This window comes from Homarus americanus, unplaced genomic scaffold (assembly GCF_018991925.1).
Source record: "Homarus americanus isolate GMGI-L3 unplaced genomic scaffold, GMGI_Hamer_2.0 scaffold25483, whole genome shotgun sequence".
Taxonomy (NCBI): domain Eukaryota; kingdom Metazoa; phylum Arthropoda; class Malacostraca; order Decapoda; family Nephropidae; genus Homarus; species Homarus americanus.
This window is the reverse complement of record NW_024726235.1, coordinates 1,589,095-1,604,117: the sequence shown is the minus strand read 5'-3', so window position 1 is coordinate 1,604,117 and position 15,023 is coordinate 1,589,095. Positions and strand designations below refer to the sequence as shown.

General features: G+C 45.5%; 1 protein-coding gene across 9 annotated transcripts in view; it reads right to left on the bottom strand.

Annotated features, from left to right (window-relative positions):
* LOC121865409 (serine/arginine repetitive matrix protein 1-like) overlaps positions 1 to 15,023 on the bottom strand; it is a 137,307-nt gene that overhangs the window by 79,243 nt on the left and 43,041 nt on the right. For 8 of the 9 annotated variants that reach the window (XM_042364782.1, XM_042364779.1, XM_042364781.1 and 5 more), the window contains one exon: positions 5,086 to 5,116. The exons of the other annotated variant lie outside the window; for it this stretch is intronic. The gene's annotated coding sequence lies outside the window, so the exon portion shown is untranslated. The remainder of the gene's footprint in view (positions 1 to 5,085; positions 5,117 to 15,023) is intronic. 9 annotated transcript variants of the gene reach the window in all.

Sequence of the window (15,023 nt, the reverse complement as noted above, 5' to 3'; positions counted from 1 at the left end):
TGATCGCCCTTTTCCCCATCTGTCATCAGTTAGCTATACCTGTGATTGGCTTAATATACCTGTGATCAGCCATATACCTCCCCCCCCCCTCTTGTGATCAGCCGTACCCTCCGTCATACAGAGCACTGATCACTGCATTAACCTGTGTGTTGTGTTAAGTGGTATTTGGATTTGACCCGCACCTGTCACTGATCTGTCCCACACGTTGCTACACACCTGTCAACATAAAACGTTTACACACACACACACACACACACACACACACACACACACACACAGCAGATGACATCTGGACCTCTCAAACAAAATTAATGCTTGAAATATTTATTAACAGCTTTCACCCCGCGTTCGTGTACATGACAGCTGTTTGTGTACATTCATGTTTTGTGTGTTTGTTTGCGTATGTGTATGTATGCATGTATGTATGTATGTATGTATGTATGTATGTATGTATGTATGTGTGCATATATGTAGCTGTACATACACAGGAACATAGGTAAATAAACAAATGTGTGTGTGTGTGTGTAAATTATATTATCAATGCGTGTGTTTAAGTTATGTGTGCCTGTGTGTGTGAATTACCTACGCGTGTGTGTAAGTTACGTGTGCGTGTGTGTGAATTGCCTATCTGTAAGGTTACGTGTGTGTGTGTGTGTATGTTACGTGCGCATAATGATTCTGAATGGTGATCGATAAATGGTTTTACAGCGGCAATAAAAGATCCCCGTGTGTGGCTGCCGGGAGATGAACCCCTTGAACACACACAGGTACACGCAGGTACACGCAACACACACAGGTACACGCCAGGTCACGCTACACACAGGTACACGCCAAGTCACGCTACACACAGGTACACGCCAGGTCACGCTGCACACAGGTACACGCCAGGTCACGCTGCACACAGATACACGCCAGGTCACGCTACACACAGGTACACGCCAGGTCACGCTACACACAGGTACACGCCAGGTCACGCTGCACACAGATACACGCCAGGTCACGCTACACACAGGTACACGCCAGGTCACGCGCTACGGTACCCAGGTTACGCTACACACAGGTACACACCAGGTCACGCTACACGGGTACACGCCAGGTCACGCTGGACACAGGTACATGCCAGGTGCGCTACACACAGGTACACGCCAGGTTACGCTACACACAGGTACACACCAGGTCACGCTACACACAGGTACACGCCAGGTCACGCTACTCACAGGTGCCATCCTCGTGCCACAATCTGAAGAAAAGCAACTATTTTTCACCATTAATCCCCCATGAGTACTATGCCAAACCTTGAGTACAGTGAATTGGCCCCTTGAGTACCATACCAAACCTTGAGTACAATCAATTGGCCCCTTGAGAACTATGCCAAACCTTGAGTACGGTGAATTGGCCCCTTTAGTACTATGCCAAACCTTGAGTACGGTGAATTGGCCCCTTGAGTACTATGCCAAACCTTGAGTACGGTGAATTGGCCCCTTGAGAACGATGCCAAACCTCTCAGTGCAGTGTTAACCTCCTGAGTACAGTGTCAAGCGCCCGAGTACAGTGACTTGGCCCCATGAGTACGATGCCATCACTTAAGCAGGGATAGACTGTTGACTGTCATATAGTGTAATGTGTATGCATTAAATACGTGTTAAGAAAATATGAAGTTGATGAGAGAAATAAGAACAAAGAAACGATTAAATCCCCAGGAGAAATTATCATGATGACGGAAGGAACGACTGATACGACGATAACGACGAAAATTATCACGAACGACGAAAATGATAACCACGACAGCAACGACGACACCTTGAGATGTGTTATTAATGGTGTAAGCAGCGTCAACGTCTCCTCCGTGATTTAGATGTAACTGGAGAATTTAACAGGCTGGCACGCGCAGGGATCTACCTAATCCGCCCTCACTGCCCGAATGGAATGTGGGCGCCATTCCTTCAGGGTAAAATGGTCTCACATTCAGCATACTTTTAGGCCATCCATACGTGTGCTGTTACTCCCCCTCCTTCCCCACCCTTTTTTTTCGATAGATATATTCGAGAGTTTATATTTTCAAGGATTATGGGAATGTTAATAAAAGGAAGAACTCTTCTGTTGGTGTCAGTGTGAGAACATTGCGAAGGCTGGTGTTCCCTCCTCGCTAGTCATGGCAGACGTCGGGGCCGCAGTCTTCCTCGGGTCATCGTCATCTGCTGCCTCCCCCCTGTCAGTCCTCTCCCCGGTGCCAAAACAAATTTCTATTGACACAACACTCCAAAGTCTGTACAAGGAATAATGTTGGGGGGCGAAACTTTCACCAGTATCATTGGAACGTTTAGTAAAATAGAGAGTATAAAATGGTAGTCGGCAGCGAGCGCCGAGGGTTGTGGGTCAGCGAGGCCCGCGGGGAACTCACCAACACGCCGCCACAGTTAACAGTTTGTCTCTTACTGAACCTTGGCTGGTGGGGCTCACCAGTCACACCAGGGTCATTCGATACTGTCCAGCGATACTTACAATTATTATCATCCACCTCATGTCGAGAATTTTCCCTCCTGACGTGGCAGAATCGAGAGGCAGAGGTAGAGAAAGCCCGCCAGCAGGAGTGTGCGGCTCAACCGTCTATGACCCAGTATTTTAGCGGGCATCATGTGGGTGTTAGTGAGGCTGCCCAGCTGCTGGGGTACATACCCTCGCCTCCTTCCTACCTTTATAACAACATTTCTATTTCTTGCTGTTTAATCTTTATAAAAAGAGATTTTCGCAAGGCAGATCGTTGTCATCATAAGTACCAATTCCTTTGGCCTGTGATTTCTGAACTGACGAATTTTAAAATGCACGAACAAATTATAACAGCCTTACAAATAAAGTAATATATAGTGTCCAAAGTGATGAACTATCACTAAGTAATGTCTTCTTGCTCTCCTCATAGTGAAGGTTGGCTGGTGTGTCCTGCAGGCGGCGCGGCGCGGCGGTGTAAACCAACAGTCAAGGAAAAAATGTATCTGTCTCACTACTGCAACTCCTCTTAGCAGACTAAAGACCTTGAGGACCTAAAAAGACGCAGCATCCGTCTTGCTGAACACAAGTCGTCACTGCTCACTTATTAACTTCCGCTCTGAAGCTTGGCGCCTTGTGCTCGGTGGTCCGTCATATTGAAATTTCTCAAAAAAATTAAATTCTTCAAAATAATACTAAGCAAAATTCTTACAAGTATCAGTCTGAAATAATGAAGAAACCATTAACTAAATGACAAGGTATCGATGTTTTCAATTGAGAGCTGAAACACTACAATACTTAGGACTTTACTAAACTGATGCCAGCGGGGACACTCATCAGTGCTTGGCGTTCCTCCTAACCACCGATGTTCGCCCCATCCTCTGCCTGCATTAGCGTTCCTTTGAGGTTCGAGTGTGTGTGAGTGTGAGAGGAGCGTCCACCAGGTAGGGAGAACATCTATTCATCCTGTAGCTGGGAGGAGGGGTTGTGTCTCTCACCTCCCTACACTCCCTCACTCTCCTGGGGGGGGGGGCATCTTTATTGGGGGAGATGAATGCTTGCTCTCTCTCTCTCTCTCTCTCTCTATCTGCCCTCTTTCTTATTCCCTCTCTTCTTCATCATCATCTTTTTCTACTCTCCCACTGAGCCGCCCTTCTCTGCCATTCATTGACTAAGAAATCGAAAGAGAAGAGTGAGTCGAGGAGAGGAAGAAAAGGAGAAGAAAGGAAGGAAGGAAGGAAGAAAGGAAGGAAGGAAGGACAAACAGATCAAGGAAGGAGTAAGAGACGGGAGAAACAAGAAGAGAAAATAGGAAGGATATAAAAGTAGATGGAGAAAGAAGAAGAACTGGAAATAAGCCCCTCCCTCCCTGTCCCCCCCCCCCCCCCCTGCCCCGCCCACACACCCCCATCCCTCCCCCCTCTGCCCTGCCCCACACCCCATCCCTCCCTGCCCTGCCCCCTCCCTCCCTGCCCACACCCTCAATATCACCAGTATGACATCACTCACACATTTACGATTCAACTAGAAATTAAACTTTCTGCTTTTCTCCACCGCTTCTTGCTTTTCCTTCATCTGCTGCTGTTGCTCGCTACTGCTTTTGCCTTTACTGTTTCTCACTGCTGTTCCTGCTGTTACTGAGGCTCACTGCGGTTTCTGATGCTTTTGCTGTTGCTTCTGTTTATGTTGCTGTACACTGTTTACCTGTTGCTGCACACTGCTGTTTCTGTTGCATTTGCTAGTTGACTATTAGTTTATCGTATCTCATCCAGCTATTATGACTGACCATGTACCAAAAAGTGTACACTATACCTCCCTCCCTCCCTCGTTCCACCACCCATCAACCCTCCACTACCTCCCTCCCTCCCTCCTTCCACCACCCATCAACCCTCCACCACTCTTCAACCCTTCCTCCCACCACCAGCCACTACCACTACCACCAGGACCTCCCAGAATAGTTGACAAAGCCGTCACCGTTATCGTCACAGTCGTTGCTGATGTCACTGTTGGTATCACAGCAACGCCACAGCCGCCACCAACGCAGTCACCGCCACAATCACCATCAACGCAACCACCGCCACAATCACCATCAACGCCTTAACCATCACCATCAATCCAGCCACCAAAGCCACGGCCGTGAACACCGTCGCCGCCGCCGTCAGCGTGACACAGGTAGAGGGGCGGTGATCCGTGACAGTCAAGCGAGCGGGACTGTGGTCCACACCCTCACCTGCTCTACTTAATCCCCCCCTTACCTTTTCCACCCTTAATACATCCCCCTTACCTCCCTCCTTACAACCTCCCCCTCGCCGCCCCCTCACCCTCCTTACCTCCCCTTCTCCACCTTCACCTCACCTTGCTCCTCACTACCCTCACCTCTACCCTCACATCCTCACCTCACTTCCCCCCTCACCTCGCCTCTTACTACCACCCTCACCTCTTCTCTCACCACCTCCCTTACTAACTCCCTCACTTCCCCCTTCACCACTGTGTACATAAAACAGAAAGGGGGAAGAGGGGAGGAAAAGGGAGACTCGTAAATGAGAGATGGGAGAGAGAGAGAGAGAGAGAGAGAGAGAGAGAACAACAGTAGACTCTCACCTTAGACCATGATACATTTGTCTACGCCAGTCTGAAATAGAATAAAGATACATTATACTACAGTACTAACTACAACTAACTACAATACACGTACACAAATACATTTTAATACACTTGTACACTTACAAAAATAATGTAACGTATGTAAAGTAAAAAACAAAATATAACAACAACGTGGAATTGATCCTAACTAACACTGTACTGAAGCAAAGTGCCAACTCATCCTGGCAAGTGCATTGTGACCTTGACCTGTGACCTTTATGACCCTATAAGCACAGCAGGTCAAGCAGAGAGAGACATGGAGACGTTACACACACACACACACACACACACGACTGCTTAGCCCCTCCCTTAACACACACACTCGCCTCCACCTCAAAAAGTTAAAGCATTAAAAAAATAAGCTTTCCTCACCGACAGTAAAGCTTAAATCTTACTCTTTGCAATGAGTCAGTCTCAAGCCCACTGAACACAATACAACACTTGCAAAATAAGATCAAACTACCCGTGAAAATCAGTGGCTGTCGGTAACAAGACTCAGTGCAGTTAACAAAATCCAAATAAACATTTTCACAACTTTAACATACTAATGACAATAAACATTCACCCAGATAATAACATTCTTACTAAATATCAATAAAACTATAAACATTAGAGAATAGATTACCTCCCAAATATTCACACGGACGAAGTTTAATCATCATAGAAATTAAATTATCTAATTAAAACACGACATTAAATAAATTACAATATGGCCCTAACTTTGGTAATCACTATGTGTTATAATTAGGCAGATGTAACTTGATCTCTTCCTAGTAATTAAGAGTCGTTAGTAATTAGGATTATTCAGGTTAATTGCTCTTTTCATCTTGACCACACACCTGTGATACAATTATCCCCTTAGGTACGCATTCATAGTAACATACATACATACATACATACATACATACATACATACATATATACATGTGGCCATTTCTTACATGATTCAGAATATCAAGATGTGATTTTTTTTGCACCTGTATGTGTGTGTGTGTGTGTGTGTGGGGGGGGGGGGTTATCTGTATCCTCATTAACACACCTTAAGGTTGTTTGGATCACCTGTCAGTACCTGGGTGACTCAGTAATGAACTCAGGTTGACACAGTGTTGAATGGACAGACATTTTACATGACATCCTCAAAAAAAAAAATAAATTATGTCGGGATCGTGTGTGGATGGATGGTGTCTCTCGGGATGGTGTCTGGCGGGATTATGTCTGTCGGGATCATGCCTGTCGGGATCATACCTGTCGGGATCATACCTGTCGGGATCATGCCTGTCGGGATCATGCCTGTCGGGATCATGCCTGTCGGGATCATGTCTGTCGGGATCATACCTGTCGGGATCGTGTCTGTCGGATCATGCATCCCTGTCGATCAGGTCGGGATCATACCTGTCGGGATCATGCCACATTCCATTCATCTATCTACCCCCTCTCGTCCCTCTTACATCGTGTTTACCAGGTTCGTGCATCCCGCAGGTCGACACTGGTACTGGGAAGGAGTGACAAAAACAGGTACTTGTATCTAGTAACACACACACACACACACAGACACACACACACACACACACACACACGACAGGATGTGACTGTACACCATGAGGCTGCTAATAGTGTGAGAAACTCTTGACACACAATGCGTCATTTACACTCGGGGGGGAAACTATTGATAAACACACCTCCATTATTAGAGAAAATTGGTTAGTTACTCACCATCAGTGGGAATTACCATTAGAGGAAAAATGATTAATTAGTTGTTAATTAAAGGTGTATATTTATAGATTAGTTAAGTATTTTCTAAGTCGCTTCTAGGTAATATTATTGAACAGGTGTTGTATATTTAGTTGTATGTATGTATGTATGTATGTATGTATGTATGTATATCAACACTTCACCCAACAATCACAGTCATTCACCCTCAGTATCTCATCCAACACTCACAATCATCCATCTTCAGTACCTTACCTAACACCCACAATAGTCATCCACCTTCAGTACCTCATCCACAACAGTCATCCACCTCACCTGAACAATCATATATCGATCCGTCTTAACCCAGTTCACAAAAATTATGATATTATTTACACCACTCAAGCACAAAGGATATATTTTTCTATGATTGTCTTACTATGATTTAAAAGTAATCTCAATGACACTATATTGAGGGAGAGTTTTATAATCCCAGTTTTTGTTGTGTTGTGTTGTGTTGTGTTATAGTTTTCGTGTTACTTGAAGGTCAGGTTAGGTTAGGTTTGGTTAGGTTTAGGTTTGGTTAGGTTAGGTTAGATATAGGGTGGTTTATTTTAAAGTTAATTAATCTGGGATGCTGTGGTATTTGATGCTTGTTGTGTGTGTGTGTGTGTGTGTGTGTGTGTGTGTGTGTGTGTGTGTGTGTGTGTGTGTGTGTGTGTGTGTGTGTGAAACTTCCACTCCACCCTTCCCCACAAACACCATCACGGACACACACGCACATACACACACACAACGCGACAGGAACCAAACATTTACTCATCAAACAGGGACATGACACAGTGGGCGGGGTGAAGCAACACGACACGACGCGACGCAGCAATTAGCCCCCCTGATGACGCAATATTTACTCTCGACCTCTAATTCAGGGTTATCAAGCAGTCAAATCTCTTCTCTTTTACATACATACATACATACATACATACATACATACATACATACATAAATACATTGTGTTTACATGTTTATCTTTCTGGAAACCTCACTGCCATACATCATGTTCACGTCTTGTTCATGTTCACGTCTTGTATCATGTTCACGTGGTGTTCATGTTCACGTCTTGTTCATGTTCACGTCTTGTATCATGTTCACGTGGTGTTCATGTTCACGTCTTGTATCATGTTCACGTGGTGTTGGTGGTCGTCATCACCAACACACTATCATTGTGTTTGTTGAAAAAAATCCTGTTTTTTTCACCAACAACATGACGTCTCTCCGGTAGTGACAGGGTACGTGGCAATAACAGTGGGGGGAGGGGATGTTGGGGGAGGGGTGATGGAGAGGTGAGAGGATAGGGGTGAAGATGAGAGGTGAGAGGTGGAGAGAGGAGTGGGGGGTGATGGAATTAGGTGGGGAGGGGAAGGGGAGAGGGTGAGGGGAGGTGATGGAATGGGGGGAGGATGTGAGAAGTGAGAGGATAGGAAGGGAGGGGTGAGGAGATGAGGGGTGGGACCTTGGTGAGGGAGGAAAGTGAGGGGGTGTGACGTGAAGGGAGCAAAGTGGGAGATGATGAGAATAGGGAGAAGGGGAGGAGGATGAAAACTGATCAGGGGAGGAGAAAAGAGAGAGGAATGAGAGAGAAAAGAGAAGGGCGGATGAGGAAGAGAGAGAGAGAGCGGAAGTCCTAGGAGAGATGAAGGAGGGAGGAAGAGAGAGGAAGGAGGGAGGGGTGGGGATGTTATAATAAGGGGGAGGAGGGGGAGGGGGAGGGGAGGGTCTTGTTATTGGGGGAGGAGGGGGAGGGGGAGGGGAGGGTCTTGTTATTGTGAGGGGGAGGAGAGGGGGAGGGAGGGAAGGGAGGGGGTTATTACTGTGAGTGGGCGTGGGAATGGAAGGGGAGGGGTGGAAGGGGGTATTGGATGTAAGTGGCGGACGTGTATCATCCGTTGTGTCAGTCAGTCATCCATCCCGTCCAATGAACCCGTCAATATTTGTGCTAAAAAATACCCATATATAATGTAAATAATCAATAGCAATTTCAGGCCAACTACCCTTCCCTCCCCCGACACTACCCTCCCTTTCCCTCCCCCGACACTACCCTCCCCTTCCCTCCCCCGACACTACCCTCCCCTTCCCTCCCCCGTGACAGGATGCAAGTAGTTTTGGTCACACACGAACGCATAAATTGGTCCTCTGTTAGGTACTGTTCTGATTTATTTACTCTATGACTAGCACAACAACACACCGCAAAGAATAACAACAATATTCAATAAAACGTAAAGGAAATATTGATCGGATATTTTTCGTTCAGTATTTTAAATGTTTGTTGGGGAAAATCTTATATTATTCTGATTTATGTATTTATTTTTTATGTTTATTTGTTTAGTTGGATATTTTATTTGTTTTGCTATTTATTCATTTTTGAGAGAAGATATTTTATGGATGATAGATACACACATACAATTATGTGGTACACACGTTATTTGTGCACACATTAACAAAATACACACACAACAGAAATACACACGTTACCTGTACACAACACTACACAGGTAAATTGTTCCATACATAACGTACAGTAGTTCCTCGGGATACGGGTGACCTGCCTACAGGAGCACTAGACGGACGGACGGAGGATCGGTCAGACCGCAGAATGTGTTGCACGTCCGCCCCCCCCGCACACACAAACACACGCAGCGGTCACATTCTCCGGTCACTGGGCCACCGCCGGCTGTAAGGAGACGCCCATGGATGCAAGAGTGGTGGTGAGAGAGAGAGAGAGAGAGAGAGAGAGAGAGGTATGGGAAAGGCGGAGGGTGATAAAGGTGGGAAAGAGAGAGTGTGACAAAAATGGAAGAGAATGATAAAAGTGGGAGAGAGGAAGCGTGATAAAAGTGGCGCATAAAAGCTATAATAAGACAAAGAAGAAGTAATAACCGATGAGGCACAGAAGGCAATGGAAGGAAGGTGATAAACTGAGAGAAGAGAGGGAGAAAGTGATAATGAGGGAGATAGGAAGATGCAGTGAGAGGAGAAGGATAAAGGAAGAAGGGGAGGTAATAAGTGAGAGGAGAGGCAATGAGGATAGAGAGGTGAAGCGGAGTAATATATGTGTGTGAGGAGAAGAAGCAGTGAGGGGAGAGGGATGAGAGGGAGAGAGAGACGAACTAATGAGGAGGAAGGCGAGGGGATCAGCTGGGATGTCAACAAGGTGGTGTGGTGCTGGTGTGTGGGCGTGTTGGCACAGGGGAGTGGCTGGCGTGTGTGTCTATACCTGCCCACCCCTCCCACACCTCCCGCCGCCTTACCTGCACTCATTAGCGGCGCCTCACTGGATCCTTGTTGACACACCTGCTCAACCTTGATCATAACGCCGCAGGGTGAGCAGTTTCCTCCCTCCCAGCGCCACCAATATTACTTTTTTCTCTCCATCGCTTTGGGTGTTGGAGAAGACCCTATCTCCATCTCTGTTGTTGGAGAAGACCCCTATCTCCATCTCTGGTGTTGGAGTAGCCTCCCATTTCCTTATCTAGGGTCATTAAGGTGATATCCCACACCACGTCAGAGCCTAACAGCATACACGAATGATAAACAATAACAACTGGGTGACGGAACACACACACACACACACACACACACACACACACACACACACACACACACACACACACACACACACACACACATCACCTTATCTCCCACTATAAGCTTATCACTTATCAACCACTCTTAGGTCTGCCAATATTTGTCCTGGACTTGAGTGTCGTGTCCGTGGTTACTCGTGGTGTGGTAAGTGACTGGCGCTCGTGACTCGTCCACTGGTAACAGATTATTAGGCAGGTCTGGCAGGTAACGTGGCAGGTATACCAGATTATTTATCGGACAAGACGTGGCAGATTATCGTAGGGGGATGATTGATCCAAGCGTCATGTCAGATTTTTGGTGCTCGTGATGGGGCCAAATTAGTGTTGTGTTCGTAGTTGGTCCACCTGGTCATTCTCTCAAGTGTGTGTGTGTGTGTGTGTGTGTGTGTGTGTGTGTGTGTGTGTGTGTGTGTGTGTGTGTGTGAGTGTGTGGCAGCCCAAACAACCAACCTCCACACAACACTACTATAACTGTTTCAACTTAATCTGAATTTATTAACAGTACAGAAAGAGACTATGAGTATGAGTACACACACACACACACACACACACACACACACACACACACACACACACACACACACACGAAAATTATATGTCTTTAAGTATTTCAATAACTAGCTTTAAACTTTCTTCACGTGATCACATACAATAGTCACCATCTGTGGACGTTTCTCAAATACTCATCATTAACTCTCCACTAAGAGCTAATTAAAGAACCGTAAATATACAAAGAAGCCTTATTTTTTCCCTTTCAATATATCAAATGCTTTAATCAATCAGTCCCCTGCCTTTCTCCTGCCTAGATTAGCTACTCAGTCAAGATGGCATTTGTAATGTTTCAAAAAGTATTTAATATATAACTATTTTAATAACAACAAAGTGGAATATCAATCAAATGACCTAACCTAACCTAACCAGATGATTGAGATAATCTTCCCATAAGAATACTGTAATATCACTCGAATACTTTCCCTCCGTCAGTACAGCTGTTGGGGTCAAGACGATGAGACGACCCTAAAGCCCTCACCCGGGAGATCCTACGTGTGTGCGTGTGGTTGTCAGGCTTTGTGGTTGTCCGTGGTTTAGGGGCGTCCGTAGCTCAAGGGGCATTCGTAACTTAAGAGTGTCCGTGGCTTTGAAGCGTCCGTGGCTCAGAGGACGTCCATGACTCAGAGTCGTTACGTACACCCTCACACACACATTCCTTCAATCAGCATAAAACCGCAGTGAGAAATGACTCACAAATCCTGTCACCCTTCAAGGTAAAAAAAAATCACATAAATGAATTAAAATTTTCTGACACACACACACACACACACACACACACACACCCACCCTGACATGACCCCTTTCACCCTTCACCTCCAGACAAAGATCCTCAACTAACCCTCCCTATACCTTGATTTACCTGCTTGCCCAGCTGGATGTGTGAGAACCAATCAAAATCCTTCACTTAATCTACGTCACAAAGACACTGTTCAAAATGGCGTCGAAATTAACGTAAGACTTTCGTAACTGAGAAAAACACGTATCCTAAATCGCAAAAAAAAAATACACACGAACATTTTGTGAATCCTGAATCCGGATATTAAGATTCAAGAACATAATTTTTCCTCCTAATTAAGAATGGGAAAATATACCTGGTTATAGAAAAGTCTTATGGTAATTTCGAAGCCACATTGGAATTAAATAAAGTGTCTTTAGCTTAAGTGAGGGTTTTAAATGCGTTCTTATATCTATACTTAGAGGGAAAAAAGTAAGGAAGTCTTGAGAATTGGTCTACAGGTCACAGGTTAATAAATGATAGTGGGAGAGATTTCATTGGAGGGTCACTTACTGGTTTTCACGCCCACACGCACATAAGTAACTCCCCCCCCCCTCACTCATGCGCATCTAAAGTCCACCCATGGTAAATCACGTCATCCATCCACATCACCCGCACTTAACTACGACGCATGCTATAAAACGCCCATATTAAACCACGTAATTGGGTTTTCAGTTACCTTTGATGAAATGCGTAATCTGTTTCCAATCATCCTTACTAAACTATATGTGATCAATGCTTAGCTACCCAAGAGTGCCTGAAACATTGTCAACCACGTCACCCTACACCACCCATACCATCCACACCTCTCCACTCATCTCCACACTACCCCACCCACACCACTCAAAATCCACACCACCCAACTCCACACCACCTAACTTAACCCACACCATCCATACCACACCACACAGATGGAAGTACTTCTATCAACTAACACACACACACACACACACACACACACACACACACACACACACACACAGTTATCATAAGAAGAAATAAACCTGAATGGCAAATTTTCGCCATTAGCATGATTGCCATCGTTGCCACGCCATCATAATGTGTGATATACCACAATTAAAACACTTTCACTGAGGGAACGGCATTGTCACTTTCACTGTCTGTAGCAGGTGAGTTATGAGGTGTGTTGGGCCTGTTAATTAGGCGAGGTAACTAGGAACTTTGTGTGAGAGAGAGAGAGAGAGAGAGAGAGAGAGAGAGAGAGAGAGAGAGTATTTGACTTATTGGTTGGTCCTTTGTTATAATAATTTTTTTTTAAATACAGGTATTTTCACTGATATTTCTCCCTTAGTCAACAAGTTATTTTCGCCGTTGTTTCTTCATTAATCAACAAACATCAGTAATACTAAACAACAATACAATGACGTATATGTTGCTTAACGACTTTATATAATCACTACTAAGATACACCTCTACACAGGTCGGTTACACTTACTAACGTATATTCTCTCATAACTTTATCATCATTTAACACACACGACTGCAGTACCGCCGTCATCAGGTGAGCTGTGACGTGTACCTGAGAGCCCATCAGTTCAGCCAGGTTAATTAATTATGACTTATTTGATCGAGTTAAGTTGTGTTTTGACGCTTCGGTGAGTCAGGTGTGAATCAAGTGTGAGTCAGGTGTGAATCAGGTGTGAGTCAGGTGCTGGGCCTTGGTCGTCTTGGTGTTGGGGTTATATGTAAGGGTGGAGAAGGGATGGGGAGTGGGAGGGGAGAAAGGGATTGTGGGAAGGAGAAGGGATGGGGAGTGGGAGGGGAGAAAGGGATTGTGGGAAGGGATGGGGAGTGGGAGTGGGAGGGGGAGGGGAAGTGGAAGAGGAGAAGAAAAGTGAAACAGGAGATGGGAAATGTGGAAGAGAAGGAAATGTGGGAGGGGAGGGAGGGTATAGTTGTGGCATCTTACAAGACACGACGAATGATTTCTCTTGCTTGAATTATTTCCTGTTGGTGTGTTCCCAGGCTGCCATGATTCTCTTGACATGTATCTGTCTTTCAGTGTTGTATGAAGCGTCAGTCAGTCTCCCACAGTCTTGTTCGTGAGATTTCGTTGTGTTTTCTTTCCCGATCTTTCTATAATTTCTTTCATTTCTGAGCTGTTGTAAGATTTTCTCCTTTACCTCTCTGCTCCCCTCACCTCTTCTCTCCTTCCTCTTTGACCCCCTGCCGCTTCTCCTTTTCTTCCTCCCTACCCTCACTTCTCATCTCCATCCTCCCTGACCTCCACCCCTCCTCTCTCCTGTCCCCCCTGCTCCTCCCCCTTCCCCCATCGAGGGTGAACCATGGCACTGCCTCCCCCTGACTGGCACTGGACACCAGGGTGACAGGCATGACGTGGGAACTAATGACCGCAAAATGATAATTCTTTTTATCTGCTGGAGACTCGACCACTAATGTCTCTCCTTGTGGCGGGAAGTCTCGTTATTGTTCCCCCACCTGTGTCATGAGTTCCCTCCCCACACCTGTCGAGCGTAGTGTTCCTGTGTCATACGTTCCCACACCTGAATTGCTACTCACCTGCAACATTAGAATGAGTTCTACACCTGTATGTCTAGTATGTTATTCTCCCCACGTGTATGACCTAATTCTACACACACACACACACACACACACACACACACACACACACACACACACACACACACACACACACACACACACACACACACACACACACACATACACACACACACACACACACACACACACACACACACACACACACACACACACACACACACACACACATCTCCCCACACACACACACGCACACATCCTCCACACACACACACACACACACACACACACACACACACACACACACGCACACACACACACACACACACACACACACACACACACACACACACACACACACACACACTACCTCCATTGTCTTTATTAGAAACAAAGAGAAAATTAAATTACTCCCAATAACAATTCACTAAACATCGCTCACCGTTAACCCACAAAATAAAATAAAATCAGAGTGAAGTATTAAATGACATTAAGTAAATATTTCTACACTGGGAGGCGACAAACGTACACTGGTTGAGTTAGGTTAGGTTAGGTTAGGTTAGGTTAGGTTAGGTTAGGTTAGGTTAGGTTAGGTTAGGTTAGGTTAGAGTTGTGGTGGAATGTCTTAATTTTTCGAGTACATTGACCCCTTCACGCGATGACACATTACACGAGGAGTCAATAATCTTTATATC